The sequence below is a fragment of the Petromyzon marinus genome, chromosome 17, assembly GCF_048934315.1.
Source record: "Petromyzon marinus isolate PM22_M1 ecotype Great Lakes invasive population chromosome 17, UKy_Petmar_22M1.pri1.0, whole genome shotgun sequence".
NCBI classification, from domain to species: Eukaryota; Metazoa; Chordata; class Hyperoartia; order Petromyzontiformes; family Petromyzontidae; genus Petromyzon; species Petromyzon marinus.
Genome location: NC_133683.1, coordinates 11,044,101 through 11,071,766, shown reverse-complemented (window position 1 = coordinate 11,071,766; position 27,666 = coordinate 11,044,101). Strand labels below are relative to the sequence as shown.

Genomic DNA, 27,666 nt, shown 5'->3' with positions numbered 1-27,666 from the left:
ATTTGAAATCTATCAAACATTTTTCAGAGATATCCAGTAGGGGTGGGTCAGGAAGTAATATGTCATATGCACATGCACTTATATACAAACAGTTTGTTTTATCCTGTACTGCTCTGTTTGTTACGTCTGCATAATGCAGTATTGCGCATTATTCCGTAATTTACCTATCTTAGTCTATCCTGCTTCATGTGCTATGTCGAAAGGCCATTGCCTGAAATTTTACTATACTTTCTTTAATTGGCAGTGTTATTAACGAACGAGATTTTTTCGATAGTTTTTTTCATTCCTATGTATTGGTCGAAGAATTTTTATCATTTATTTTGCATTTTCATATTCAAATTATCGGAATCAATTACACTTGCACCTAAGAACTTCCGTGTTTGTTGGCCGAAACATACTCGGTTTGAGATTTTGTCCCTGTTTCAAATATAAATGGCCGTATCCAAGTGTTACAAAACGGACAAAACACACCATATGTGGTGGCATCGTATGGAATTTTTTTGTTAATATTCCGTATCTCTTAACACCATGGTACATGCGGAATGGTTGTGATAACTTATTGTGCGCATATTCTTTGGTAAAGTCACGTAAAGTAGTTTTTAGTTATTTTCATATTTTCTTTGAAACTAACTACGTGACTTTACCGAAACACCCAAAGAATATGAATTCCTGCAGGCACGATAGCTTTAAGTCAATATTTATCGTGCGAAGTAACGGGTGGAGGCCCCATGGTGTAGATAGAGTATCGGCGTATGTAATCGCCACCCCCTGGCAGGTTGGTGTTATCGCTTCTCGGCCTTTTGGCTAAGATCAAGTGTAGTATCTGTTCTTATCAGTTTAATATCTGATACGTACCACATTGTGGTACCTTATATTAAATTGATTTTTGGGACAAGGAGATGGAATAGGAGCTTGCTCCGTCTACTCCGCGCATCAACCCGGTATTGCAGTTTCTCCGGGAATGGTGCACCTCCCTGCTGGGGGAGGGACATCATCAAACAAAAGTAGAGTGTGTTGGGTTTTGGTAGCTCTGGTGCATTGCCGCTGATTGTCCGTAATTGGGTTGCGTTCTCTCCTGCTCCCCAGTTGCCTCCATCTTCTCATTTCTGACCAGGAGAGCAGTCAAATTTCAGAAATTAAAAATCTATCAAACATTTTCAGAGATAGCTCTGGTGCATTGCCGCTGATTGTCTGTAATTGGGTTGCGTTCTCTCCTGCTCACCAGTTGCCTCCATCTTCTCATTTCTGACCAGGAGAGCAGTCAAATTTCAGAAATTTAAAATCTATCAAACATTTTTCAGAGATATCCAGTAGGGGTGGGTCAGGAAGTAATATGTCATATGCACATGCACTTATATACAAACAGTTTGTTTTATCCTGTACTGCTCTGTTTGTTACGTCTTCATAATGCAGTATTGCGCATTATTCCGTAATTTACCTATCTTAGTCTAGCCTGCTTCATGTGCTATGTCGAAAGGCCATTGCCTGAATTTTTACTATACTTTCTTTAATTGGTAGTGTTATTAACGAACGAGATTTTTTTCGATAGTTTTTTTCATTCGTATGTATTGGTCGAAGAATTTGTATCATTTATTTTGCATTTTCATATTCAAATTATCTGCATCAATTACACTTGCACCTAAGAACTTCCGTGTTTGTTGGCCGAAACATACTCGGTTTGAGATTTTGTCCCTGTTTCAAATATAAATGGCCGTGTGCGTGACTGATCCAAGATTTACAAAACGGACAAAACACACCATATGTGGTGGCATCGTATGGAATTTTTTTGTTAATATTCCGTATCTCTTAATGCGGAATGGTCGTGATAACTTATTGTGCGCATATTCTTTGGTAAAGTCACGTGAAGTAGTTTTTAGTTATTTTTTTATTTTCTTTGAAACTAACTACGTGACTTTACCGAAACACCCAAAGAATATGAATTCCTGCAGGCACGATAGCTTTAAGTCAATATTTATCGTGCGAAGTAACGGGTGGAGGCCCCATGGTGTAGATAGAGTCTCGGCGTATGTAATCGCCACCCCCTGGCAGGTTGGTGTTATCGCTTCTCGGCCTTTTGGCTAAGATCAAGTGTAGTATCTGTTCTTATCAGTTTAATATCTGATACGTACCACATTGTGGTACCTTATATTAAATTGATTTTTGGGACAGGGAGATGGAATAGGGGCTTGCTCCGTCCACTCCGCGCATCAACCCGGTATTGCAGTTTCTCCGGGAATGGTGCACCTCCCTGCTGGGGGAGGGACATCATCAAACAAAAGTAGAGTGTGGTTGGTTTTGGTAGCTCTGGTGCATTTGCAAACCCCATTGCCGCTGGTTGTCCGTAATTGGGTGCGTTCTCTCCTGCTCACCAGTTGACTCCATCTTCTCATTTCTGACCAGGAGAGCAGTCATATTTCAGAAATTTAAAATCTATCAAACATGTTTCAGAGATATCCAGTAGGGGTGGGTCAGGAAGTAATATGTCATATGCACATGAACTAATATACAAACAGTTTGTTTTATCCTGTACTGCTCTGTTTGTTACGTCTTCATAATGCAGTATTGCGCATTATTCCGTAATTTACCTATCTTAGTCTATCCTGCTTCATGTGCTATGTCGAAAGGCCATTGCCTGAATTTTTACTATACTTTCTTTAATTGGCAGTGTTATTAACGAACGAGATTTTTTCGATAGTTTTTTTCATTCGTATGTATTGGTCGAAGAATTTTCATCATTTATTTTGCATTTTCATATTCAAATTATCTGCATCAATTACACTTGCACCTAAGAACTTCCGTGTTTGTTGGCCGAAACATACTCGGTTTGAGATTTTGTCCCTGTTTCAAATATAAATGGCCGTGTGCGTGACTGATCCAAGTTTTACAAAACGGACAAAACACACCATATGTGGTGGCATCGTATGAACATTTTTTGTTAATATTCCGTATCTCTTAACACCTTGGCACATGCGGAATGGTCGTGATAACTTATTGTGCGCATATTCCATGGTAAAGTCACGTCAAGTAGTTTTTAGTTATTTTATTTTCTTTGAAACTATCTACGTGACTTTACCGAAAGACCCAAAGAATATGAATTCCTGCAGTCACGATAGCTTTAAGTCAATATTTATCGTGCGAAGTACCGGGTGGAGGCCCCATGGTGTAGAGAGAGTCTCGGCGTATGTAATCGCCACCCCCTGGCATGTTGGTGTTATCGCTTCTCGGCCTTTTGGCTAAGATCAAGTGTAGTATCTGTTCTTATCAGTTTAATATCTGATACGTACCACATTGTGGTACCTTATATTAAATTGATTTTTGGGACAGGGAGATGGAATAGGGGCTTGCTCCGTCCACTCCGCGCATCAACCCGGTATTGCAGTTTCTCCGGGAATGGTGCACCTCCCTGCTGGGGGAGGGACATCATCAAACAAAAGTAGAGTGTGTTGGGTTTTGGTAGCTCTGGTGCATTTGCAAACCCCATTGCCGCTGGTTGTCCGTAATTGGGTTGCGTTCTCTCCTGCTCACCAGTCGCCTCCATCTTCTCATTTCTGACCAGGAGAGCAGTCAAATTTCAGAAATTTAAAATCTATCAAACATATTTCAGAGATATCCAGTAGGGGTGGGTCAGGAAGTAATATGTCATATGCACATGCACTAATATACAAACAGTTTGTTTTATCCTGTACTGCTCTGTTTGTTACGTCTGCATAAAGCAGTATTGCGCATTATTCCGCAATTTACCTATCTTAGTCTATCCTGCTTCATGTGCTATGTCGAAAGGCCATTGCCTGAATTTTTACTATACTTTCTTTAATTGGCAGTGTTATTAACGAACGAGATTTTTTCGATAGTTTTTTTCATTCGTATGTATTGGTCGAAGAATTTTCATCATTTATTTTGCATTTTCATATTCAAATTATCTGCATCAATTACACTTGCACCTAAGAACTTCCGTGTTTGTTGGCCGAAACATACTCGGTTTGAGATTTTGTCCCTGATTCAAATATAAATGGCCGTGTGCGTGACTGATCCAAGTTTTACAAAACGGACAAAACACACCATATGTGGTGGCATCGTATGAACATTTTTTGTTAATATTCCGTATCTCTTAACACCTTGGCACATGCGGAATGGTCGTGATAACTTATTGTGCGCATATTCCATGGTAAAGTCACGTCAAGTAGTTTTTAGTTATTTTATTTTCTTTGAAACTATCTACGTGACTTTACCGAAAGACCCAAAGAATATGAATTCCTGCAGTCACGATAGCTTTAAGTCAATATTTATCGTGCGAAGTACCGGGTGGAGGCCCCATGGTGTAGAGAGAGTCTCGGCGTATGTAATCGCCACCCCCTGGCATGTTGGTGTTATCGCTTCTCGGCCTTTTGGCTAAGATCAAGTGTAGTATCTGTTCTTATCAGTTTAATATCTGATACGTACCACATTGTGGTACCTTATATTAAATTGATTTTTGGGACAGGGAGATGGAATAGGGGCTTGCTCCGTCCACTCCGCGCATCAACCCGGTATTGCAGTTTCTCCGGGAATGGTGCACCTCCCTGCTGGGGGAGGGACATCATCAAACAAAAGTAGAGTGTGGTTGGTTTTGGTAGCTCTGGTGCATTTGCAAACCCCATTGCCGCTGGTTGTCCGTAATTGGGTGCGTTCTCTCCTGCTCACCAGTTGACTCCATCTTCTCATTTCTGACCAGGAGAGCAGTCATATTTCAGAAATTTAAAATCTATCAAACATGTTTCAGAGATATCCAGTAGGGGTGGGTCAGGAAGTAATATGTCATATGCACATACACTAATATACAAACAGTTTGTTTTATCCTGTACTGCTCTGTTTGTTACGTCTTCATAATGCAGTATTGCGCATTATTCCGTAATTTACCTATCTTAGTCTATCCTGCTTCATGTGCTATGTCGAAAGGCCATTGCCTGAATTTTTACTATACTTTCTTTAATTGGCAGTGTTATTAACGAACGTGATTTTTTCGATAGTTTTTTTCATTCGTATGTATTGGTCGAAGAATTTTCATCATTTATTTTGCATTTTCATATTCAAATTATCTGCATCAATTACACTTGCACCTAAGAACTTCCGTGTTTGTTGGCCGAAACATACTCGGTTTGAGATTTTGTCCCTGTTTCAAATATAAATGGCCGTGTGCGTGACTGATCCAAGTTTTACAAAACGGACAAAACACACCATATGTGGTGGCATCGTATGAATATTTTTTGTTAATATTCCGTATCTCTTAACACCTTGGCACATGCGGAATGGTCGTGATAAATTATTGTGCGCATATTCCATGGTAAAGTCACGTCAAGTAGTTTTTAGTTATTTTCTTTTCTTTGAAACTATCTACGTGATTTTACCGAAAGACCCAAAGAATATGAATTCCTGCAGTCACGATAGCTTTAAGTCAATATTTATCGTGCGAAGTAACGGGTGGAGGCCCCATGGTGTAGATAGAATCTCGGCGTATGTAATCGCCACCCCCTGGCAGGTTGGTGTTATCGCTTCTCGGCCTTTTGGCTAAGATCAAGTGTAGTATCTGTTCTTATCAGTTTAATATCTGATACGTACCACATTGTGGTACCTTATATTAAATTGATTTTTGGGACAGGGAGATGGAATAGGGGCTTGCTCCGTCCACTCCGCGCATCAACCCGGTATTGCAGTTTCTCCGGGAATGGTGCACCTCCCTGCTGGGGGAGGGACATCATCAAACAAAAGTAGAGTGTGTTGGGTTTTGGTAGCTCTGGTGCATTTGCAAACCCCATTGCCGCTGGTTGTCCGTAATTGGGTGCGTTCTCTCCTGCTCACCAGTTGCCTCCATCTTCTCATTTCTGACCAGGAGAGCAGTCAAATTTCAGAAATTTAAAATCTATCAAACATTTTTCAGAGATATCCAGTAGGGGTGGGTCAGGAAGTAATATGTCATATGCACATGCACTTATATACAAACAGTTTGTTTTATCCTGTACTGCTCTGTTTGTTACGTCTGCATAATGCAGTATTGCGCATTATTCCGTAATTTACCTATCTTAGTCTATCCTGCTTCATGTGCTATGTCGAAAGGCCATGGCCTGAAATTTTACTTTACTTTCTTTAATTGGCAGTGTTATTAACGAACGAGATTTTTTCGATAGTTTTTTTCATTCGTATGTATTGGTCGAAGAATTTTTATCATTTATTTTGCATTTTCATATTCAAATTATCGGAATCAATTACACTTGCACCTAAGAACTTCCGTGTTTGTTGGCCGAAACATACTCGGTTTGAGATTTTGTCCCTGTTTCAAATATAAATGGCCGTATCCAAGTGTTACAAAACGGACAAAACACACCATATGTAGTGGCATCGTATGGAATTTTTTTGTTAATATTCCGTATCTCTTAACACCATGGTACATGCGGAATGGTTGTGATAACTTATTGTGCGCATATTCTTTGGTAAAGTCACGTAAAGTAGTTTTTAGTTATTTTCATATTTTCTTTGAAACTAACTACGTGACTTTACCGAAACACCCAAAGAATATGAATTCCTGCAGGCACGATAGCTTTAAGTCAATATTTATCGTGCGAAGTAACGGGTGGAGGCCCCATGGTGCAGATAGAATCTCGGCGTATGTAATCGCCACCCCCTGGCAGGTTGGTGTTATCGCTTCTCGGCCTTTTGGCTAAGATCAAGTGTAGTATCTGTTCTTATCAGTTTAATATCTGATACGTACCACATTGTGGTACCTTATATTAAATTGATTTTTGGGACAGGGAGATGGAATAGGGGCTTGCTCCGTCCACTCCGCGCATCAACCCGGTATTGCAGTTTCTCCGGGAATGGTGCACCTCCCTGCTGGGGGAGGGACATCATCAAACAAAAGTAGAGTGTGTTGGGTTTTGGTAGCTCTGGTGCATTGCCGCTGATTGTCCGTAATTGGGTTGCGTTCTCTCCTGCTCACCAGTTGCCTCCATCTTCTCATTTCTGACCAGGAGAGCAGTCAAATTTCAGAAATTAAAAATCTATCAAACATTTTCAGAGATAGCTCTGGTGCATTGCCGCTGATTGTCCGTAATTGGGTTGCGTTTTCTCCTGCTCACCAGTTGCCTCCATCTTCTCATTTCTGACCAGGAGAGCAGTCAAATTTCAGAAATTTAAAATCTATCAAACATTTTTCAGAGATATCCAGTAGGGGTGGGTCAGGAAGTAATATGTCATATGCACATGCACTTATATACAAACAGTTTGTTTTATCCTGTACTGCTCTGTTTGTTACGTCTTCATAATGCAGTATTGCGCATTATTCCGTAATTTACCTATCTTAGTCTAGCCTGCTTCATGTGCTATGTCGAAAGGCCATTGCCTGAATTTTTACTATACTTTCTTTAATTGGTAGTGTTATTAACGAACGAGATTTTTTTCGATAGTTTTTTTCATTCGTATGTATTGGTCGAAGAATTTGTATCATTTATTTTGCATTTTCATATTCAAATTATCTGCATCAATTACACTTGCACCTAAGAACTTCCGTGTTTGTTGGCCGAAACATACTCGGTTTGAGATTTTGTCCCTGTTTCAAATATAAATGGCCGTGTGCGTGACTGATCCAAGATTTACAAAACGGACAAAACACACCATATGTGGTGGCATCGTATGGAATTTTTTTGTTAATATTCCGTATCTCTTAATGCGGAATGGTCGTGATAACTTATTGTGCGCATATTCTTTGGTAAAGTCACGTGAAGTAGTTTTTAGTTATTTTTTTATTTTCTTTGAAACTAACAACGTGACTTTACCGAAACACCCAAAGAATATGAATTCCTGCAGGCACGATAGCTTTAAGTCAATATTTATCGTGCGAAGTAACGGGTGGAGGCCCCATGGTGTAGATAGAGTCTCGGCGTATGTAATCGCCACCCCCTGGCAGGTTGGTGTTATCGCTTCTCGGCCTTTTGGCTAAGATCAAGTGTAGTATCTGTTCTTATCAGTTTAATATCTGATACGTACCACATTGTGGTACCTTATATTAAATTGATTTTTGGGACAGGGAGATGGAATAGGGGCTTGCTCCGTCCACTCCGCGCATCAACCCGGTATTGCAGTTTCTCCGGGAATGGTGCACCTCCCTGCTGGGGGAGGGACATCATCAAACAAAAGTAGAGTGTGGTGGGTTTTGGTAGCTCTGGTGCATTTGCAAACCCCATTGCCGCTGGTTGTCCGTAAATGGGTGCGTTCTCTCCTGCTCACCAGTTGCCTCCATCTTCTCATTTCTGACCAGGAGAGCAGTCAAATTTCAGAAATTTAAAATCTATCAAACATTTTTCAGAGATATCCAGTAGGGGTGGGTCAGGAAGTAATATGTCATATGCACATACACTAATATACAAACAGTTTGTTTTATCCTGTACTGCTCTGTTTGTTACGTCTGCATAATGCAGTATTGCGCATTATTCCGTAATTTGCCTATCTTAGTCTATCCTGCTTCATGTGCTATGTCGAAAGGCCATTGCCTGAACTTTTACTATACTTTCTTTAATTGGCAGTGTTATTAACGAACGAGATTTTTTCGATAGTTTTTTTCATTCGTATGTATTGGTCGAAGAATTTTTATCATTTATTTTGCATTTTCATATTCAAATTATCGGAATCAATTATACTTGCACCTAAGAACTTCCGTGTTTGTTGGCCGAAACATACTCGGTTTGAGATTTTGTCCCTGTTTAAAATATAAATGGCCGTATCCAAGTGTTACAAAACGGACAAAACACACCATATGTGGTGGCATCGTATGGAATTTTTTTGTTAATATTCCGTATCTCTTAACACCATGGTATATGCGGAATGGTCGTGATAACTTATTGTGCGCATATTCTTTGGTAAAGTCACGTAAAGTAGTTTTTAGATATTTTTTTTATTTTCTTTGAAACCAACTACGTGACTTTACCGAAACACCCAAAGAATATGAATTCCTGCAGGCACGATAGCTTTAAGTCAATATTTATCGTGCGAAGTAACGGGTGGAGGCCCCATGGTGTAGATAGAGTCTCGGCGTATGTAATCGCCACCCCCTGGCAGGTTGGTGTTATCGCTTCTCGGCCTTTTGGCTAAGATCAAGTGTAGTATCTGTTCTTATCAGTTTAATATCTGATACGTACCACATTGTGGTACCTTATATTAAATTGATTTTTGGGACAGGGAGATGGAATAGGGGCTTGCTCCGTCCACTCCGCGCATCAACCCGGTATTGCAGTTTCTCCGGGAATGGTGCACCTCCCTGCTGGGGGAGGGACATCATCAAACAAAAGTAGAGTGTGTTGGGTTTTGGTAGCTCTGGTGCATTTGCAAACCCCATTGCCGCTGGTTGTCCGTAATTGGGTTGCGTTCTCTCCTGCTCACCAGTCGCCTCCATCTTCTCATTTCTGACCAGGAGAGCAGTCAAATTTCAGAAATTAAAAATCTATCAAACATTTTTCAGAGATATCCAGTAGGGGTGGGTCAGGAAGTAATATGTCATATGCACATGCACTTATATACAAACAGTTTGTTTTATCCTGTACTGCTCTGTTTGTTACGTCTGCATAATGCAGTATTGCGCATTATTCCGTAATTTGCCTATCTTAGTCTATCCTGCTTCATGTGCTATGTCGAAAGGCCATTGCCTGAACTTTTACTATACTTTCTTTAATTGGCAGTGTTATTAACGAACGAGATTTTTTCGATGGTTTTTTTCATTCGTATGTATTGGTCGAAGAATTTTTATCATTTATTTTGCATTTTCATATTCAAATTATCTGCATCAATTACACTTGCACCGAAGAACTTCCGTGTTTGTTGGCCGAAACATACTCGGTTTGAGATTTTGTCCCTGTTTCAAATATAAATGGCCGTGTGCGTGACTGATCCAAGTTTTACAAAACGGACAAAACACACCATATGTGGTGGCATCGTATGCAATTTTTTTGTTAATATTCCGTTTCTCTTAACACCTTGGCACATGCAGAATGGTCGTGATAACTTATTGTGCGCATATTCCTTGGTAAAGTCACGTCAAGTAGTTTTTAGTTATTTTCTTTTCTTTGAAACTATCTACGTGATTTTACCGAAAGACCCAAACAATATGAATTCCTGCAGTCACGATAGCTTTAAGTCAATATTTATCGTGCGAAGTAACGGGTGGAGGCCCCATGGTGTAGATAGAATCTCGGCGTATGTAATCGCCACCCCCTGGCAGGTTGGTGTTATCGCTTCTCGGCCTTTTGGCTAAGATCAAGTGTAGTATCTGTTCTTATCAGTTTAATATCTGATACGTACCACATTGTGGTACCTTATATTAAATTGATTTTTGGGACAGGGAGATGGAATAGGGGCTTGCTCCGTCCACTCCGCGCATCAACCCGGTATTGCAGTTTCTCCGGGAATGGTGCACCTCCCTGCTGGGGGAGGGACATCATCAAACAAAAGTAGAGTGTGTTGGGTTTTGGTAGCTCTGGTGCATTTGCAAACCCCATTGCCGCTGGTTGTCCGTAATTGGGTGCGTTCTCTCCTGCTCACCAGTTGCCTCCATCTTCTCATTTCTGACCAGGAGAGCAGTCAAATTTCAGAAATTTAAAATCTATCAAACATTTTTCAGAGATATCCAGTAGGGGTGGGTCAGGAAGTAATATGTCATATGCACATGCACTTATATACAAACAGTTTGCTTTATCCTGTACTGCTCTGTTTGTTACGTCTGCATAATGCAGTATTGCGCATTATTCCGTAATTTACCTATCTTAGTCTATCCTGCTTCATGTGCTATGTCGAAAGGCCATGGCCTGAAATTTTACTTTACTTTCTTTAATTGGCAGTGTTATTAACGAACGAGATTTTTTCGATAGTTTTTTTCATTCGTATGTATTGGTCGAAGAATTTTTATCATTTATTTTGCATTTTCATATTCAAATTATCGGAATCAATTACACTTGCACCTAAGAACTTCCGTGTTTGTTGGCCGAAACATACTCGGTTTGAGATTTTATCCCTGTTTCAAATATAAATGGCCGTATCCAAGTGTTACAAAACGGACAAAACACACCATATGTGGTGGCATCGTATGGAATTTTTTTGTTAATATTCCGTATCTCTTAACACCATGGTATATGCGGAATGGTCGTGATAACTTATTGTGCGCATATTCTTTGGTAAAGTCACGTAAAGTAGTTTTTAGTTATTTTTTTATTTTCTTTGAAACCAACTACGTGACTTTACCGAAACACCCAAAGAATATGAATTCCTGCAGGCACGATAGCTTTAAGTCAATATTTATCGTGCGAAGTAACGGGTGGAGGCCCCATGGTGTAGATAGGGTCTCGGCGTATGTAATCGCCACCCCCTGGCAGGTTGGTGTTATCGCTTCTCGGCCTTTTGGCTAAGATCAAGTGTAGTATCTGTTCTTATCAGTTTAATATCTGATACGTACCACATTGTGGTACCTTATATTAAATTGATTTTTGGGACAGGGAGATGGAATAGGGGCTTGCTCCGTCCACTCCGCGCATCAACCCGGTATTGCAGTTTCTCCGGGAATGGTGCACCTCCCTGCTGGGGGAGGGACATCATCAAACAAAAGTAGAGTGTGTTGGGTTTTGGTAGCTCTGGTGCATTTGCAAACCCCATTGCCGCTGGTTGTCCGTAATTGGGTTGCGTTCTCTCCTGCTCACCAGTCGCCTCCATCTTCTCATTTCTGACCAGGAGAGCAGTCAAATTTCAGAAATTAAAAATCTATCAAACATTTTTCAGAGATATCCAGTAGGGGTGGGTCAGGAAGTAATATGTCATATGCACATGCACTTATATACAAACAGTTTGTTTTATCCTGTACTGCTCTGTTTGTTACGTCTGCATAATGCAGTATTGCGCATTATTCCGTAATTTGCCTATCTTAGTCTATCCTGCTTCATGTGCTATGTCGAAAGGCCATTGGCTGAAATTTTACTATACTTTCTTTAATTGGCAGTGTTATTAACGAACGAGATTTTTTCGATAGTTTTTTTCATTCGTATGTATTGGTCGAAGAATTTTTATCATTTATTTTGCATTTTCATATTCAAATTATCGGAATCAATTACACTTGCACCTAAGAACTTCCGTGTTTGTTGGCCGAAACATACTCGGTTTGAGATTTTGTCCCTGTTTCAAATATAAATGGCCGTATCCAAGTGTTACAAAACGGACAAAACACACCATATGTGGTGGCATCGTATGGAATTTTTTTGTTAATATTCCGTATCTCTTAACACCATGGTATATGCCGAATGGTCGTGATAACTTATTGTGCGCATATTCTTTGGTAAAGTCACGTAAAGTAGTTTTTAGTTATTTTTTTTATTTTCTTTGAAACTAACTACGTGACTTTACCGAAACACCCAAAGAATATGAATTCCTGCAGGCACGATAGCTTTAAGTCAATATTTATCGTGCGAAGTAACGGGTGGAGGCCCCATGGTGTAGATAGAGTCTCGGCGTATGTAATCGCCACCCCCTGGCAGGTTGGTGTTATCGCTTCTCGGCCTTTTGGCTAAGATCAAGTGTAGTATCTGTTCTTATCAGTTTAATATCTGATACGTACCACATTGTGGTACCTTATATTAAATTGATTTTTGGGACAGGGAGATGGAATAGGGGCTTGCTCCGTCCACTCCGCGCATCAACCCGGTATTGCAGTTTCTCCGGGAATGGAGCACCTCCCTGCTGGGGGAGGGACATCATCAAACAAAAGTAGAGTGTGTTGGGTTTTGGTAGCTCTGGTGCATTTGCAAACCCCATTGCCGCTGGTTGTCCGTAATTGGGTTGCGTTCTCTCCTGCTCACCAGTCGCCTCCATCTTCTCATTTCTGACCAGGAGAGCAGTCAAATTTCAGAAATTAAAAATCTATCAAACATTTTTCAGAGATATCCAGTAGGGGTGGGTCAGGAAGTAATATGTCATATGCACATGCACTTATATACAAACAGTTTGTTTTATCCTGTACTGCTCTGTTTGTTACGTCTGCATAATGCAGTATTGCGCATTATTCCGTAATTTGCCTATCTTAGTCTATCCTGCTTCATGTGCTATGTCGAAAGGCCATTGCCTGAAATTTTACTATACTTTCTTTAATTGGCAGTGTTATTAACGAACGAGATTTTTTCGATAGTTTTTTTCATTCGTATGTATTGGTCGAAGAATTTTTATCATTTATTTTGCATTTTCATATTCAAATTATCGGAATCAATTACACTTGCACCTAAGAACTTCCGTGTTTGTTGGCCGAAACATACTCGGTTTGAGATTTTGTCCCTGTTTCAAATATAAATGGCCGTATCCAAGTGTTACAAAACGGACAAAACACACCATATGTGGTGGCATCGTATGGAATTTTTTTGTTAATATTCCGTATCTCTTAACACCATGGTATATGCGGAATGGTCGTGATAACTTATTGTGCGCATATTCTTTGGTAAAGTCACGTAAAGTAGTTTTTAGTTATTTTTTTATTTTCTTTGAAACCAACTACGTGACTTTACCGAAACACCCAAAGAATATGAATTCCTGCAGGCACGATAGCTTTAAGTCAATATTTATCGTGCGAAGTAACGGGTGGAGGCCCCATGGTGTAGATAGGGTCTCGGCGTATGTAATCGCCACCCCCTGGCAGGTTGGTGTTATCGCTTCTCGGCCTTTTGGCTAAGATCAAGTGTAGTATCTGTTCTTATCTGTTTAATATCTGATACGTACCACATTGTGGTACCTTATATTAAATTGATTTTTGGGACAGGGAGATGGAATAGGGGCTTGCTCCGTCCACTCCGCGCATCAACCCGGTATTGCAGTTTCTCCGGGAATGGTGCACCTCCCTGCTGGGGGAGGGACATCATCAAACAAAAGTAGAGTGTGTTGGGTTTTGGTAGCTCTGGTGCATTTGCAAACCCCATTGCCGCTGGTTGTCTGTAATTGGGTTGCGTTCTCTCCTGCTCACCAGTCGCCTCCATCTTCTCATTTCTGACCAGGAGAGCAGTCAAATTTCAGAAATTAAAAATCTATCAAACATTTTTCAGAGATATCCAGTAGGGGTGGGTCAGGAAGTAATATGTCATATGCACATGCACTTATATACAAACAGTTTGTTTTATCCTGTACTGCTCTGTTTGTTACGTCTGCATAATGCAGTATTGCGCATTATTCCGTAATTTGCCTATCTTAGTCTATCCTGCTTCATGTGCTATGTCGAAAGGCCATTGGCTGAAATTTTACTATACTTTCTTTAATTGGCAGTGTTATTAACGAACGAGATTTTTTCGATAGTTTTTTTCATTCGTATGTATTGGTCGAAGAATTTTTATCATTTATTTTGCATTTTCATATTCAAATTATCGGAATCAATTACACTTGCACCTAAGAACTTCCGTGTTTGTTGGCCGAAACATACTCGGTTTGAGATTTTGTCCCTGTTTCAAATATAAATGGCCGTATCCAAGTGTTACAAAACGGACAAAACACACCATATGTGGTGGCATCGTATGGAATTTTTTTGTTAATATTCCGTATCTCTTAACACCATGGTATATGCCGAATGGTCGTGATAACTTATTGTGCGCATATTCTTTGGTAAAGTCACGTAAAGTAGTTTTTAGTTATTTTTTTATTTTCTTTGAAACCAACTACGTGACTTTACCGAAACACCCAAAGAATATGAATTCCTGCAGGCACGATAGCTTTAAGTCAATATTTATCGTGCGAAGTAACGGGTGGAGGCCCCATGGTGTAGATAGGGTCTCGGCGTATGTAATCGCCACCCCCTGGCAGGTTGGTGTTATCGCTTCTCGGCCTTTTGGCTAAGATCAAGTGTAGTATCTGTTCTTATCAGTTTAATATCTGATACGTACCACATTGTGGTACCTTATATTAAATTGATTTTTGGGACAGGGAGATGGAATAGGGGCTTGCTCCGTCCACTCCGCGCATCAACCCGGTATTGCAGTTTCTCCGGGAATGGTGCACCTCCCTGCTGGGGGAGGGACATCATCAAACAAAAGTAGAGTGTGTTGGGTTTTGGTAGCTCTGGTGCATTTGCAAACCCCATTGCCGCTGGTTGTCCGTAATTGGGTTGCGTTCTCTCCTGCTCACCAGTCGCCTCCATCTTCTCATTTCTGACCAGGAGAGCAGTCAAATTTCAGAAATTAAAAATCTATCAAACATTTTTCAGAGATATCCAGTAGGGGTGGGTCAGGAAGTAATATGTCATATGCACATGCACTTATATACAAACAGTTTGTTTTATCCTGTACTGCTCTGTTTGTTACGTCTGCATAATGCAGTATTGCGCATTATTCCGTAATTTGCCTATCTTAGTCTATCCTGCTTCATGTGCTATGTCGAAAGGCCATTGGCTGAAATTTTACTATACTTTCTTTAATTGGCAGTGTTATTAACGAACGAGATTTTTTCGATAGTTTTTTTCATTCGTATGTATTGGTCGAAGAATTTTTATCATTTATTTTGCATTTTCATATTCAAATTATCGGAATCAATTACACTTGCACCTAAGAACTTCCGTGTTTGTTGGCCGAAACATACTCGGTTTGAGATTTTGTCCCTGTTTCAAATATAAATGGCCGTATCCAAGTGTTACAAAACGGACAAAACACACCATATGTGGTGGCATCGTATGGAATTTTTTTGTTAATATTCCGTATCTCTTAACACCATGGTATATGCCGAATGGTCGTGATAACTTATTGTGCGCATATTCTTTGGTAAAGTCACGTAAAGTAGTTTTTAGTTATTTTTTTATTTTCTTTGAAACCAACTACGTGACTTTACCGAAACACCCAAAGAATATGAATTCCTGCAGGCACGATAGCTTTAAGTCAATATTTATCGTGCGAAGTAACGGGTGGAGGCCCCATGGTGTAGATAGGGTCTCGGCGTATGTAATCGCCACCCCCTGGCAGGTTGGTGTTATCGCTTCTCGGCCTTTTGGCTAAGATCAAGTGTAGTATCTGTTCTTATCAGTTTAATATCTGATACGTACCACATTGTGGTACCTTATATTAAATTGATTTTTGGGACAGGGAGATGGAATAGGGGCTTGCTCCGTCCACTCCGCGCATCAACCCGGTATTGCAGTTTCTCCGGGAATGGTGCACCTCCCTGCTGGGGGAGGGACATCATCAAACAAAAGTAGAGTGTGTTGGGTTTTGGTAGCTCTGGTGCATTTGCAAACCCCATTGCCGCTGGTTGTCCGTAATTGGGTTGCGTTCTCTCCTGCTCACCAGTCGCCTCCATCTTCTCATTTCTGACCAGGAGAGCAGTCAAATTTCAGAAATTAAAAATCTATCAAACATTTTTCAGAGATATCCAGTAGGGGTGGGTCAGGAAGTAATATGTCATATGCACATGCACTTATATACAAACAGTTTGTTTTATCCTGTACTGCTCTGTTTGTTACGTCTGCATAATGCAGTATTGCGCATTATTCCGTAATTTGCCTATCTTAGTCTATCCTGCTTCATGTGCTATGTCGAAAGGCCATTGGCTGAAATTTTACTATACTTTCTTTAATTGGCAGTGTTATTAACGAACGAGATTTTTTCGATAGTTTTTTTCATTCGTATGTATTGGTCGAAGAATTTTTATCATTTATTTTGCATTTTCATATTCAAATTATCGGAATCAATTACACTTGCACCTAAGAACTTCCGTGTTTGTTGGCCGAAACATACTCGGTTTGAGATTTTGTCCCTGTTTCAAATATAAATGGCCGTATCCAAGTGTTACAAAACGGACAAAACACACCATATGTGGTGGCATCGTATGGAATTTTTTTGTTAATATTCCGTATCTCTTAACACCATGGTATATGCCGAATGGTCGTGATAACTTATTGTGCGCATATTCTTTGGTAAAGTCACGTAAAGTAGTTTTTAGTTATTTTTTTATTTTCTTTGAAACTAACTACGTGACTTTACCGAAACACCCAAAGAATATGAATTCCTGCAGGCACGATAGCTTTAAGTCAATATTTATCGTGCGAAGTAACGGGTGGAGGCCCCATGGTGTAGATAGAGTCTCGGCGTATGTAATCGCCACCCCCTGGCAGGTTGGTGTTATCGCTTCTCGGCCTTTTGGCTAAGATCAAGTGTAGTATCTGTTCTTATCAGTTTAATATCTGATACGTATTATATTGTGGTACCTTATATTAAATTGATTTTTGGGACAGGGAGATGGAATCGGGGCTTGCTCCGTCCACTCCGCGCATCAACCCGGTATTGCATTTTCTCCGGGAATGGAGCACCTCCCTGCTGGGGGAGGGACATCATCAAACAAAAGTAGAGTGTGTTGGGTTTTGGTAGCTCTGGTGCATTTGCAAACCCCATTGCCGCTGGTTGTCCGTAATTGGGTGCGTTCTCTCCTGCTCACCAGTTGCCTCCATCTTCTCATTTCTGACCAGGAGAGCAGTCATATTTCAGAAATTTAAAATCTATCAAACATTTTTCAGAGATATCGAGTAGGGGTGGGTCAGGAAGTAATATGTCATATGCACATGCACTTATATACAAACAGTTTGTTTTATCCTGTACTGCTCTGTTTGTTACGTCTGCATAATGCAGTATTGCGCATTATTCCGTAATTTGCCTATCTTAGTCTATCCTGCTTCATGTGCTATGTCGAAAGGCCATTGCCTGAAATTTTACTATACTTTCTTTAATTGGCAGTGTTATTAACGAACGAGATTTTTTCGATAGTTTTTTTAATTCGTATGTATTGGTCGAAGAATTTTTATCATTTATTTTGCATTTTCATATTCAAATTATCGGAATCAATTACACTTGCACCTAAGAACTTCCGTGTTTGTTGGCCGAAACATACTCGGTTTGAGATTTTGTCCCTGTTTCAAATATAAATGGCCGTATCCAAGTGTTACAAAACGGACAAAACACACCATATGTGGTGGCATCGTATGGAATTTTTTTGTTAATATTCCGTATCTCTTAACACCATGGTATATGCAGAATGGTCGTGATAACTTATTGTGCGCATATTCTTTGGTAAAGTCACGTAAAGTAGTTTTTAGTTATTTTTTTTATTTTCTTTGAAACCAACTACGTGACTTTACCGAAACACCCAAAGAATATGAATTCCTGCAGGCACGATAGCTTTAAGTCAATATTTATCGTGCGAAGTAACGGGTGGAGGCCCCATGGTGTAGATAGAGTCTCGGCGTATGTAATCGCCACCCCCTGGCAGGTTGGTGTTATCGCTTCTCGGCCTTTTGGCTAAGATCAAGTGTAGTATCTGTTCTTATCAGTTTAATATCTGATACGTACCACATTGTGGTACCTTATATTAAATTGATTTTTGGGACAGGGAGATGGAATAGGGGCTTGCTCCGTCCACTCCGCGCATCAACCCGGTATTGCAGTTTCTCCGGGAATGGAGCACCTCCCTGCTGGGGGAGGGACATCATCAAACAAAAGTAGAGTGTGTTGGGTTTTGGTAGCTCTGGTGCATTTGCAAACCCCATTGCCGCTGGTTGTCCGTAATTGGGTTGCGTTCTCTCCTGCTCACCAGTCGCCTCCATCTTCTCATTTCTGACCAGGAGAGCAGTCAAATTTCAGAAATTAAAAATCTATCAAACATTTTTCAGAGATATCCAGTAGGGGTGGGTCAGGAAGTAATATGTCATATGCACATGCACTTATATACAAACAGTTTGTTTTATCCTGTACTGCTCTGTTTGTTACGTCTGCATAATGCAGTATTGCGCATTATTCCGTAATTTGCCTATCTTAGTCTATCCTGCTTCATGTGCTATGTCGAAAGGCCATTGCCTGAAATTTTACTATACTTTCTTTAATTGGCAGTGTTATTAACGAACGAGATTTTTTCGATAGTTTTTTTCATTCGTATGTATTGGTCGAAGAATTTTTATCATTTATTTTGCATTTTCATATTCAAATTATCGGAATCAATTACACTTGCACCTAAGAACTTCCGTGTTTGTTGGCCGAAACATACTCGGTTTGAGATTTTGTCCCTGTTTCAAATATAAATGGCCGTATCCAAGTGTTACAAAACGGACAAAACACACCATATGTGGTGGCATCGTATGGAATTTTTTTGTTAATATTCCGTATCTCTTAACACCATGGTATATGCGGAATGGTCGTGATAACTTATTGTGCGCATATTCTTTGGTAAAGTCACGTAAAGTAGTTTTTAGTTATTTTTTTATTTTCTTTGAAACCAACTACGTGACTTTACCGAAACACCCAAAGAATATGAATTCCTGCAGGCACGATAGCTTTAAGTCAATATTTATCGTGCGAAGTAACGGGTGGAGGCCCCATGGTGTAGATAGGGTCTCGGCGTATGTAATCGCCACCCCCTGGCAGGTTGGTGTTATCGCTTCTCGGCCTTTTGGCTAAGATCAAGTGTAGTATCTGTTCTTATCAGTTTAATATCTGATACGTACCACATTGTGGTACCTTATATTAAATTGATTTTTGGGACAGGGAGATGGAATAGGGGCTTGCTCCGTCCACTCCGCGCATCAACCCGGTATTGCAGTTTCTCCGGGAATGGTGCACCTCCCTGCTGGGGGAGGGACATCATCAAACAAAAGTAGAGTGTGTTGGGTTTTGGTAGCTCTGGTGCATTTGCAAACCCCATTGCCGCTGGTTGTCTGTAATTGGGTTGCGTTCTCTCCTGCTCACCAGTCGCCTCCATCTTCTCATTTCTGACCAGGAGAGCAGTCAAATTTCAGAAATTAAAAATCTATCAAACATTTTTCAGAGATATCCAGTAGGGGTGGGTCAGGAAGTAATATGTCATATGCACATGCACTTATATACAAACAGTTTGTTTTATCCTGTACTGCTCTGTTTGTTACGTCTGCATAATGCAGTATTGCGCATTATTCCGTAATTTGCCTATCTTAGTCTATCCTGCTTCATGTGCTATGTCGAAAGGCCATTGGCTGAAATTTTACTATACTTTCTTTAATTGGCAGTGTTATTAACGAACGAGATTTTTTCGATAGTTTTTTTCATTCGTATGTATTGGTCGAAGAATTTTTATCATTTATTTTGCATTTTCATATTCAAATTATCGGAATCAATTACACTTGCACCTAAGAACTTCCGTGTTTGTTGGCCGAAACATACTCGGTTTGAGATTTTGTCCCTGTTTCAAATATAAATGGCCGTATCCAAGTGTTACAAAACGGACAAAACACACCATATGTGGTGGCATCGTATGGAATTTTTTTGTTAATATTCCGTATCTCTTAACACCATGGTATATGCCGAATGGTCGTGATAACTTATTGTGCGCATATTCTTTGGTAAAGTCACGTAAAGTAGTTTTTAGTTATTTTTTTATTTTCTTTGAAACCAACTACGTGACTTTACCGAAACACCCAAAGAATATGAATTCCTGCAGGCACGATAGCTTTAAGTCAATATTTATCGTGCGAAGTAACGGGTGGAGGCCCCATGGTGTAGATAGGGTCTCGGCGTATGTAATCGCCACCCCCTGGCAGGTTGGTGTTATCGCTTCTCGGCCTTTTGGCTAAGATCAAGTGTAGTATCTGTTCTTATCAGTTTAATATCTGATACGTACCACATTGTGGTACCTTATATTAAATTGATTTTTGGGACAGGGAGATGGAATAGGGGCTTGCTCCGTCCACTCCGCGCATCAACCCGGTATTGCAGTTTCTCCGGGAATGGTGCACCTCCCTGCTGGGGGAGGGACATCATCAAACAAAAGTAGAGTGTGTTGGGTTTTGGTAGCTCTGGTGCATTTGCAAACCCCATTGCCGCTGGTTGTCCGTAATTGGGTTGCGTTCTCTCCTGCTCACCAGTCGCCTCCATCTTCTCATTTCTGACCAGGAGAGCAGTCAAATTTCAGAAATTAAAAATCTATCAAACATTTTTCAGAGATATCCAGTAGGGGTGGGTCAGGAAGTAATATGTCATATGCACATGCACTTATATACAAACAGTTTGTTTTATCCTGTACTGCTCTGTTTGTTACGTCTGCATAATGCAGTATTGCGCATTATTCCGTAATTTGCCTATCTTAGTCTATCCTGCTTCATGTGCTATGTCGAAAGGCCATTGGCTGAAATTTTACTATACTTTCTTTAATTGGCAGTGTTATTAACGAACGAGATTTTTTCGATAGTTTTTTTCATTCGTATGTATTGGTCGAAGAATTTTTATCATTTATTTTGCATTTTCATATTCAAATTATCGGAATCAATTACACTTGCACCTAAGAACTTCCGTGTTTGTTGGCCGAAACATACTCGGTTTGAGATTTTGTCCCTGTTTCAAATATAAATGGCCGTATCCAAGTGTTACAAAACGGACAAAACACACCATATGTGGTGGCATCGTATGGAATTTTTTTGTTAATATTCCGTATCTCTTAACACCATGGTATATGCCGAATGGTCGTGATAACTTATTGTGCGCATATTCTTTGGTAAAGTCACGTAAAGTAGTTTTTAGTTATTTTTTTATTTTCTTTGAAACTAACTACGTGACTTTACCGAAACACCCAAAGAATATGAATTCCTGCAGGCACGATAGCTTTAAGTCAATATTTATCGTGCGAAGTAACGGGTGGAGGCCCCATGGTGTAGATAGAGTCTCGGCGTATGTAATCGCCACCCCCTGGCAGGTTGGTGTTATCGCTTCTCGGCCTTTTGGCTAAGATCAAGTGTAGTATCTGTTCTTATCAGTTTAATATCTGATACGTATTATATTGTGGTACCTTATATTAAATTGATTTTTGGGACAGGGAGATGGAATCGGGGCTTGCTCCGTCCACTCCGCGCATCAACCCGGTATTGCATTTTCTCCGGGAATGGAGCACCTCCCTGCTGGGGGAGGGACATCATCAAACAAAAGTAGAGTGTGTTGGGTTTTGGTAGCTCTGGTGCATTTGCAAACCCCATTGCCGCTGGTTGTCCGTAATTGGGTGCGTTCTCTCCTGCTCACCAGTTGCCTCCATCTTCTCATTTCTGACCAGGAGAGCAGTCATATTTCAGAAATTTAAAATCTATCAAACATTTTTCAGAGATATCGAGTAGGGGTGGGTCAGGAAGTAATATGTCATATGCACATGCACTTATATACAAACAGTTTGTTTTATCCTGTACTGCTCTGTTTGTTACGTCTGCATAATGCAGTATTGCGCATTATTCCGTAATTTGCCTATCTTAGTCTATCCTGCTTCATGTGCTATGTCGAAAGGCCATTGCCTGAAATTTTACTATACTTTCTTTAATTGGCAGTGTTATTAACGAACGAGATTTTTTCGATAGTTTTTTTAATTCGTATGTATTGGTCGAAGAATTTTTATCATTTATTTTGCATTTTCATATTCAAATTATCGGAATCAATTACACTTGCACCTAAGAACTTCCGTGTTTGTTGGCCGAAACATACTCGGTTTGAGATTTTGTCCCTGTTTCAAATATAAATGGCCGTATCCAAGTGTTACAAAACGGACAAAACACACCATATGTGGTGGCATCGTATGGAATTTTTTTGTTAATATTCCGTATCTCTTAACACCATGGTATATGCGGAATGGTCGTGATAACTTATTGTGCGCATATTCTTTGGTAAAGTCACGTAAAGTAGTTTTTAGTTATTTTTTTTATTTTCTTTGAAACCAACTACGTGACTTTACCGAAACACCCAAAGAATATGAATTCCTGCAGGCACGATAGCTTTAAGTCAATATTTATCGTGCGAAGTAACGGGTGGAGGCCCCATGGTGTAGATAGAGTCTCGGCGTATGTAATCGCCACCCCCTGGCAGGTTGGTGTTATCGCTTCTCGGCCTTTTGGCTAAGATCAAGTGTAGTATCTGTTCTTATCAGTTTAATATCTGATACGTACCACATTGTGGTACCTTATATTAAATTGATTTTTGGGACAGGGAGATGGAATAGGGGCTTGCTCCGTCCACTCCGCGCATCAACCCGGTATTGCAGTTTCTCCGGGAATGGTGCACCTCCCTGCTGGGGGAGGGACATCATCAAACAAAAGTAGAGTGTGTTGGGTTTTGGTAGCTCTGGTGCATTTGCAAACCCCATTGCCGCTGGTTGTCCGTAATTGGGTTGCGTTCTCTCCTGCTCACCAGTTGCCTCCATCTTCTCATTTCTGACCAGGAGAGCAGTCATATTTCAGAAATTTAAAATCTATCAAACATTTTTCAGAGATATCGAGTAGGGGTGGGTCAGGAAGTAATATGTCATATGCACATGCACTTATAGGCAAACAGTTTGTTTTATCCTGTACTGCTCTGTTTGTTACGTCTGCATAATGCAGTATTGCGCATTATTCCGTAATTTGCCTATCTTAGTCTATCCTGCTTCATGTGCTATGTCGAAAGGCCATTGCCTGAAATTTTACTATACTTTCTTTAATTGGCAGTGTTATTAACGAACGAGATTTTTTCGATAGTTTTTTTCATTCGTATGTATTGGTCGAAGAATTTTTATCATTTATTTTGCATTTTCATATTCAAATTATCGGAATCAATTACACTTGCACCTAAGAACTTCCGTGTTTGTTGGTCGAAACATACTCGGTTTGAGATTTTGTCCCTGTTTCAAATATAAATGGCCGTATCCAAGTGTTACAAAACGGACAAAACACACCATATGTGGTGGCATCGTATGGAATTTTTTTGTTAATATTCCGTATCTCTTAACACCATGGTATATGCGGAATGGTCGTGATAACTTATTGTGCGCATATTCTTTGGTAAAGTCACGTAAAGTAGTTTTTAGTTATTTTTTTTATTTTCTTTGAAACCAACTACGTGACTTTACCGAAACACCCAAAGAATATGAATTCCTGCAGGCACGATAGCTTTAAGTCAATATTTATCGTGCGAAGTAACGGGTGGAGGCCCCATGGTGTAGATAGAGTCTCGGCGTATGTAATCGCCACCCCCTGGCAGGTTGGTGTTATCGCTTCTCGGCCTTTTGGCTAAGATCAAGTGTAGTATCTGTTCTTATCAGTTTAATATCTGATACGTACCACATTGTGGTACCGTATATTAAATTGATTTTTGGGACAGGGAGATGGAATAGGGGCTTGCTCCGTCCACTCCGCGCATTAACCCGGTATTGCAGTTTCTCCGGGAATGGTGCACCTCCCTGCTGGGGGAGGGACATCATCAAACAAAAGTAGAGTGTGTTGGGTTTTGGTAGCAAACCCCATTGCCGCTGGTTGTCCGTAATTGGGTTGCGTTCTCTCCTGCTCACCAGTCGCCTCCATCTTCTCATTTCTGACCAGGAGAGCAGTCAAATTTCAGAAATTAAAAATCTATCAAACATTTTCAGAGATATCCAGTAGGGGTGGGTCAGGAAGTAATATGTCATATGCACATGCACTTATATACAAACAGTTTGTTTTATCCTGTACTGCTCTGTTTGTTACGTCTGCATAATGCAGTATTGCGCATTATTCCGTAATTTGCCTATCTTAGTCTATCCTGCTTCATGTGCTATGTCGAAAGGCCATTGCCTGAAATTTTACTATACTTTCTTTAATTGGCAGTGTTATTAACGAACGAGATTTTTTCGATAGTTTTTTTCATTCGTATGTATTGGTCGAAGAATTTTTATCATTTATTTTGCATTTTCATATTCAAATTATCGGAATCAATTACACTTGCACCTAAGAACTTCCGTGTTTGTTGGCCGAAACATACTCGGTTTGAGATTTTGTCCCTGTTTCAAATATAAATGGCCGTATCCAAGTGTTACAAAACGGACAAAACACACCATATGTGGTGGCATCGTATGGAATTTTTTTGTTAATATTCCGTATCTCTTAACACCATGGTATATGCGGAATGGTCGTGATACCTTATTGTGCGCATATTCTTTGGTAAAGTCACGTAAAGTAGTTTTTAGTTATTTTTTTATTTTCTTTGAAACTAACTACGTGACTTTACCGAAACACCCAAAGAATATGAATTCCTGCAGGCACGATAGCTTTAAGTCAATATTTATCGTGCGAAGTAACGGGTGGAGGCCCCATGGTGTAGAGAGAGTCTCGGCGTATGTAATCGCCACCCCCTGGCATGTTGGTGTTATCGCTTCTCGGCCTTTTGGCTAAGATCAAGTGTAGTATCTGTTCTTATCAGTTTAATATCTGATACGTACCACATTGTGGTACCTTATATTAAATTGATTTTTGGGACAGGGAGATGGAATAGGGGCTTGCTCCGTCCACTCCGCGCATCAACCCGGTATTGCAGTTTCTCCGGGAATGGTGCACCTCCCTGCTGGGGGAGGGACATCATGAAAACAAAAGTAGAGTGTGTTGGGTTTTGGTAGCTCTGGTGCATTTGCAAACCCCATTGCCGCTGGTTGTCCGTAATTGGGTTGCGTTCTCTCCTGCTCACCAGTCGCCTCCATCTTCTCATTTCTGACCAGGAGAGCAGTCAAATTTCAGAAATTAAAAATCTATCAAACATTTTTCAGAGATATCCAGTAGGGGTGGGTCAGGAAGTAATATGTCATATGCACATGCACTTATATACAAACAGTTTGTTTTATCCTGTACTGCTCTGTTTGTTACGTCTGCATAATGCAGTATTGCGCATTATTCCGTAATTTGCCTATCTTAGTCTATCCTGCTTCATGTGCTATGTCGAAAGGTCATTGCCTGAAATTTTACTATACTTTCTTTAATTGGCAGTGTTATTAACGAACGAGATTTTTTCGATAGTTTTTTTCATTCGTATGTATTGGTCGAAGAATTTTTATCATTTATTTTGCATTTTCATATTCAAATTATCTGCATCAATTACACTTGCACCTAAGAACTTCCGTGTTTGTTGGCCGAAACATACTCGGTTTGAGATTTTGTCCCTGTTTCAAATATAAATGGCCGTATCCAAGTGTTACAAAACGGACAAAACACACCATATGTGGTGGCATCGTATGGAATTTTTTTGTTAATATTCCGTATCTCTTAACACCATGGTATATGCGGAATGGTCGTGATAACTTATTGTGCGCATATTCTTTGGTAAAGTCACGTCAAGTAATTTTTAGTTCTTTTTTATTTTCTTTGAAAGTAACTACGTGACTTTACCGAAACACCCAAAGAATATGAATTCCTGCAGGCACGATAGCTTTAAGTCAATATTTATCGTGCGAAGTAACGGGTGGAGGCCCCATGGTGTAGATAGAATCTCGGCGTATGTAATCGCCACCCCCTAGCAGGTTGGTGTCATCGCTTCTCGGCCTTTTGGCTAAGATCAAGTGTAGTATCTGTTCTTATCAGTTTAATATCTGATACGTACCACATTGTGGTACCTTATATTAAATTGCTTTTTGGACAGGGAGATGGAATAGGGGCTTGCTCCGTCCACTCCGCGCATCAACCCGGTATTGCAGTTTCTCCGGGAATGGTGCACCTCCCTGCAGGGGGAGGGACATCATCAAACAAAAGTAGAGTGTGTTGGGTTTTGGTAGCTCTGGTGCATTTGCAAACCCCATTGCCGCTGGTTGTCCGTAATTGGGTTGCGTTCTCTCCTGCTCACCAGTCGCCTCCATCTTCTCATTTCTGACCAGGAGAAATTAAAAATCTATCAAACATTTTTCAGAGATATCCAGTAGGGGTGGGTCAGGAAGTAATATGTCATATGCACATGCACTTATATACAAACAGTTTGTTTTATCCTGTACTGCTCTGTTTGTTACGGCTTCATAATGCAGTATTGCGCATTATTCCGTAATTTACCTATCTTAGTCTATCCTGCTTCATGTGCTATGTCGAAAGGCCATTGCCTGAAATTTTACTGTACTTTATTTAAGGGGCAGTGTTATTAACGAACGAGATTTTTTCGATAGTTTTTTTCATTCGTATGTATTGGGCGAGGAATTTTTATCATTTATTTTGCATTTTCATATTCAAATTATCTGAATCAATTACACTTGCACCTAAGAACTTCCGTGTTTGTTGGCCGAAACATACTCGGTTTGAGATTTTGTCCCTGTTTCAAATATAAATGGCCGTGTGCGTGACTGATCCAAGTTTTACAAAACGGACAAAACACACCATATGTGGTGGCATCATATGAAATGTTTTTGTTAATATTCCGTATCTCTTAACACCTTGGCACATGCGGAATGGTCGTGATAACTTATTGTGCGCATATTCTTTGGTAAAGTCACGTAAAGTAGTTTTTAGTTAGTTAATTTTCTTTGAAACTATCTACGTGACTTTACCGATAGACCCAAATAAAATGAATTCCTGCAGTCACGATAGCTTTAAGTCAATATTTATCGTGCGAAGCAACGGTTGGAGGCCCCATGGTGTAGATAGAGTCTCGGCGTATGTAATCGCCACCCCCTGGCAGGTTGGTGTTATCGCTTCTCGGCCTTTTGGCTAAGATCAAGTGTAGTATCTGTTCTTATCAGTTTAATATCTGATACGTACCACATTGTGGTACCTTATATTAAATTGATTTTTGGGACAGGGAGATGGAATAGGGGCTTGCTCCGCCCACTCCGCGCATCAACCCGGTATTGCAGTTTCTCCGGGAATGGTGCACCTCCCTTCTGGGGGAGGGACATCATCAAACAAAA

The 27,666-nt window shown here is 40.3% G+C and overlaps 24 non-coding genes across 24 annotated transcripts; all 24 read left to right on the top strand.

The window, feature by feature from the left end:
* The first annotated feature begins 784 nt into the window (after positions 1-784).
* LOC142925038 (U2 spliceosomal RNA) lies at positions 785-975 on the top strand. The gene has a single exon (XR_012942137.1). It is a non-coding gene; the product is annotated as a U2 spliceosomal RNA (small nuclear RNA).
* A 1,083-nt stretch (positions 976-2,058) lies between these two features.
* LOC142924869 (U2 spliceosomal RNA) lies at positions 2,059-2,249 on the top strand. The gene has a single exon (XR_012941971.1). It is a non-coding gene; the product is annotated as a U2 spliceosomal RNA (small nuclear RNA).
* Positions 2,250-3,213: 964 nt separating this feature from the next.
* Positions 3,214-3,404, top strand: LOC142924868 (U2 spliceosomal RNA). Its single transcript, XR_012941970.1, has one exon. It is a non-coding gene; the product is annotated as a U2 spliceosomal RNA (small nuclear RNA).
* Positions 3,405-4,369: 965 nt separating this feature from the next.
* LOC142924867 (U2 spliceosomal RNA) lies at positions 4,370-4,560 on the top strand. Its single transcript, XR_012941969.1, has one exon. It is a non-coding gene; the product is annotated as a U2 spliceosomal RNA (small nuclear RNA).
* Positions 4,561-5,524: 964 nt separating this feature from the next.
* On the top strand, positions 5,525-5,715 carry LOC142924866 (U2 spliceosomal RNA). The gene has a single exon (XR_012941968.1). It is a non-coding gene; the product is annotated as a U2 spliceosomal RNA (small nuclear RNA).
* Positions 5,716-6,671: 956 nt separating this feature from the next.
* LOC142924865 (U2 spliceosomal RNA) lies at positions 6,672-6,862 on the top strand. Its single transcript, XR_012941967.1, has one exon. It is a non-coding gene; the product is annotated as a U2 spliceosomal RNA (small nuclear RNA).
* A 1,083-nt stretch (positions 6,863-7,945) lies between these two features.
* LOC142924864 (U2 spliceosomal RNA) lies at positions 7,946-8,136 on the top strand. The gene has a single exon (XR_012941966.1). It is a non-coding gene; the product is annotated as a U2 spliceosomal RNA (small nuclear RNA).
* A 957-nt stretch (positions 8,137-9,093) lies between these two features.
* On the top strand, positions 9,094-9,284 carry LOC142924863 (U2 spliceosomal RNA). The gene has a single exon (XR_012941965.1). It is a non-coding gene; the product is annotated as a U2 spliceosomal RNA (small nuclear RNA).
* Positions 9,285-10,249: 965 nt separating this feature from the next.
* LOC142924862 (U2 spliceosomal RNA) lies at positions 10,250-10,440 on the top strand. The gene has a single exon (XR_012941964.1). It is a non-coding gene; the product is annotated as a U2 spliceosomal RNA (small nuclear RNA).
* A 956-nt stretch (positions 10,441-11,396) lies between these two features.
* Positions 11,397-11,587, top strand: LOC142924861 (U2 spliceosomal RNA). Its single transcript, XR_012941963.1, has one exon. It is a non-coding gene; the product is annotated as a U2 spliceosomal RNA (small nuclear RNA).
* A 958-nt stretch (positions 11,588-12,545) lies between these two features.
* On the top strand, positions 12,546-12,736 carry LOC142924976 (U2 spliceosomal RNA). The gene has a single exon (XR_012942078.1). It is a non-coding gene; the product is annotated as a U2 spliceosomal RNA (small nuclear RNA).
* A 957-nt stretch (positions 12,737-13,693) lies between these two features.
* On the top strand, positions 13,694-13,884 carry LOC142924995 (U2 spliceosomal RNA). Its single transcript, XR_012942097.1, has one exon. It is a non-coding gene; the product is annotated as a U2 spliceosomal RNA (small nuclear RNA).
* A 957-nt stretch (positions 13,885-14,841) lies between these two features.
* On the top strand, positions 14,842-15,032 carry LOC142924860 (U2 spliceosomal RNA). The gene has a single exon (XR_012941962.1). It is a non-coding gene; the product is annotated as a U2 spliceosomal RNA (small nuclear RNA).
* Positions 15,033-15,989: 957 nt separating this feature from the next.
* LOC142924859 (U2 spliceosomal RNA) lies at positions 15,990-16,180 on the top strand. Its single transcript, XR_012941961.1, has one exon. It is a non-coding gene; the product is annotated as a U2 spliceosomal RNA (small nuclear RNA).
* A 957-nt stretch (positions 16,181-17,137) lies between these two features.
* LOC142925015 (U2 spliceosomal RNA) lies at positions 17,138-17,328 on the top strand. Its single transcript, XR_012942117.1, has one exon. It is a non-coding gene; the product is annotated as a U2 spliceosomal RNA (small nuclear RNA).
* Positions 17,329-18,285: 957 nt separating this feature from the next.
* Positions 18,286-18,476, top strand: LOC142924975 (U2 spliceosomal RNA). The gene has a single exon (XR_012942077.1). It is a non-coding gene; the product is annotated as a U2 spliceosomal RNA (small nuclear RNA).
* A 957-nt stretch (positions 18,477-19,433) lies between these two features.
* LOC142924858 (U2 spliceosomal RNA) lies at positions 19,434-19,624 on the top strand. The gene has a single exon (XR_012941960.1). It is a non-coding gene; the product is annotated as a U2 spliceosomal RNA (small nuclear RNA).
* A 957-nt stretch (positions 19,625-20,581) lies between these two features.
* LOC142924857 (U2 spliceosomal RNA) lies at positions 20,582-20,772 on the top strand. Its single transcript, XR_012941959.1, has one exon. It is a non-coding gene; the product is annotated as a U2 spliceosomal RNA (small nuclear RNA).
* A 957-nt stretch (positions 20,773-21,729) lies between these two features.
* On the top strand, positions 21,730-21,920 carry LOC142925014 (U2 spliceosomal RNA). Its single transcript, XR_012942116.1, has one exon. It is a non-coding gene; the product is annotated as a U2 spliceosomal RNA (small nuclear RNA).
* A 957-nt stretch (positions 21,921-22,877) lies between these two features.
* On the top strand, positions 22,878-23,068 carry LOC142924856 (U2 spliceosomal RNA). Its single transcript, XR_012941958.1, has one exon. It is a non-coding gene; the product is annotated as a U2 spliceosomal RNA (small nuclear RNA).
* A 958-nt stretch (positions 23,069-24,026) lies between these two features.
* Positions 24,027-24,217, top strand: LOC142924966 (U2 spliceosomal RNA). The gene has a single exon (XR_012942068.1). It is a non-coding gene; the product is annotated as a U2 spliceosomal RNA (small nuclear RNA).
* Positions 24,218-25,159: 942 nt separating this feature from the next.
* On the top strand, positions 25,160-25,350 carry LOC142924855 (U2 spliceosomal RNA). Its single transcript, XR_012941957.1, has one exon. It is a non-coding gene; the product is annotated as a U2 spliceosomal RNA (small nuclear RNA).
* Positions 25,351-26,307: 957 nt separating this feature from the next.
* On the top strand, positions 26,308-26,497 carry LOC142925005 (U2 spliceosomal RNA). Its single transcript, XR_012942107.1, has one exon. It is a non-coding gene; the product is annotated as a U2 spliceosomal RNA (small nuclear RNA).
* Positions 26,498-27,446: 949 nt separating this feature from the next.
* LOC142925039 (U2 spliceosomal RNA) lies at positions 27,447-27,637 on the top strand. Its single transcript, XR_012942138.1, has one exon. It is a non-coding gene; the product is annotated as a U2 spliceosomal RNA (small nuclear RNA).
* The last annotated feature ends 29 nt before the right edge of the window (positions 27,638-27,666 follow it).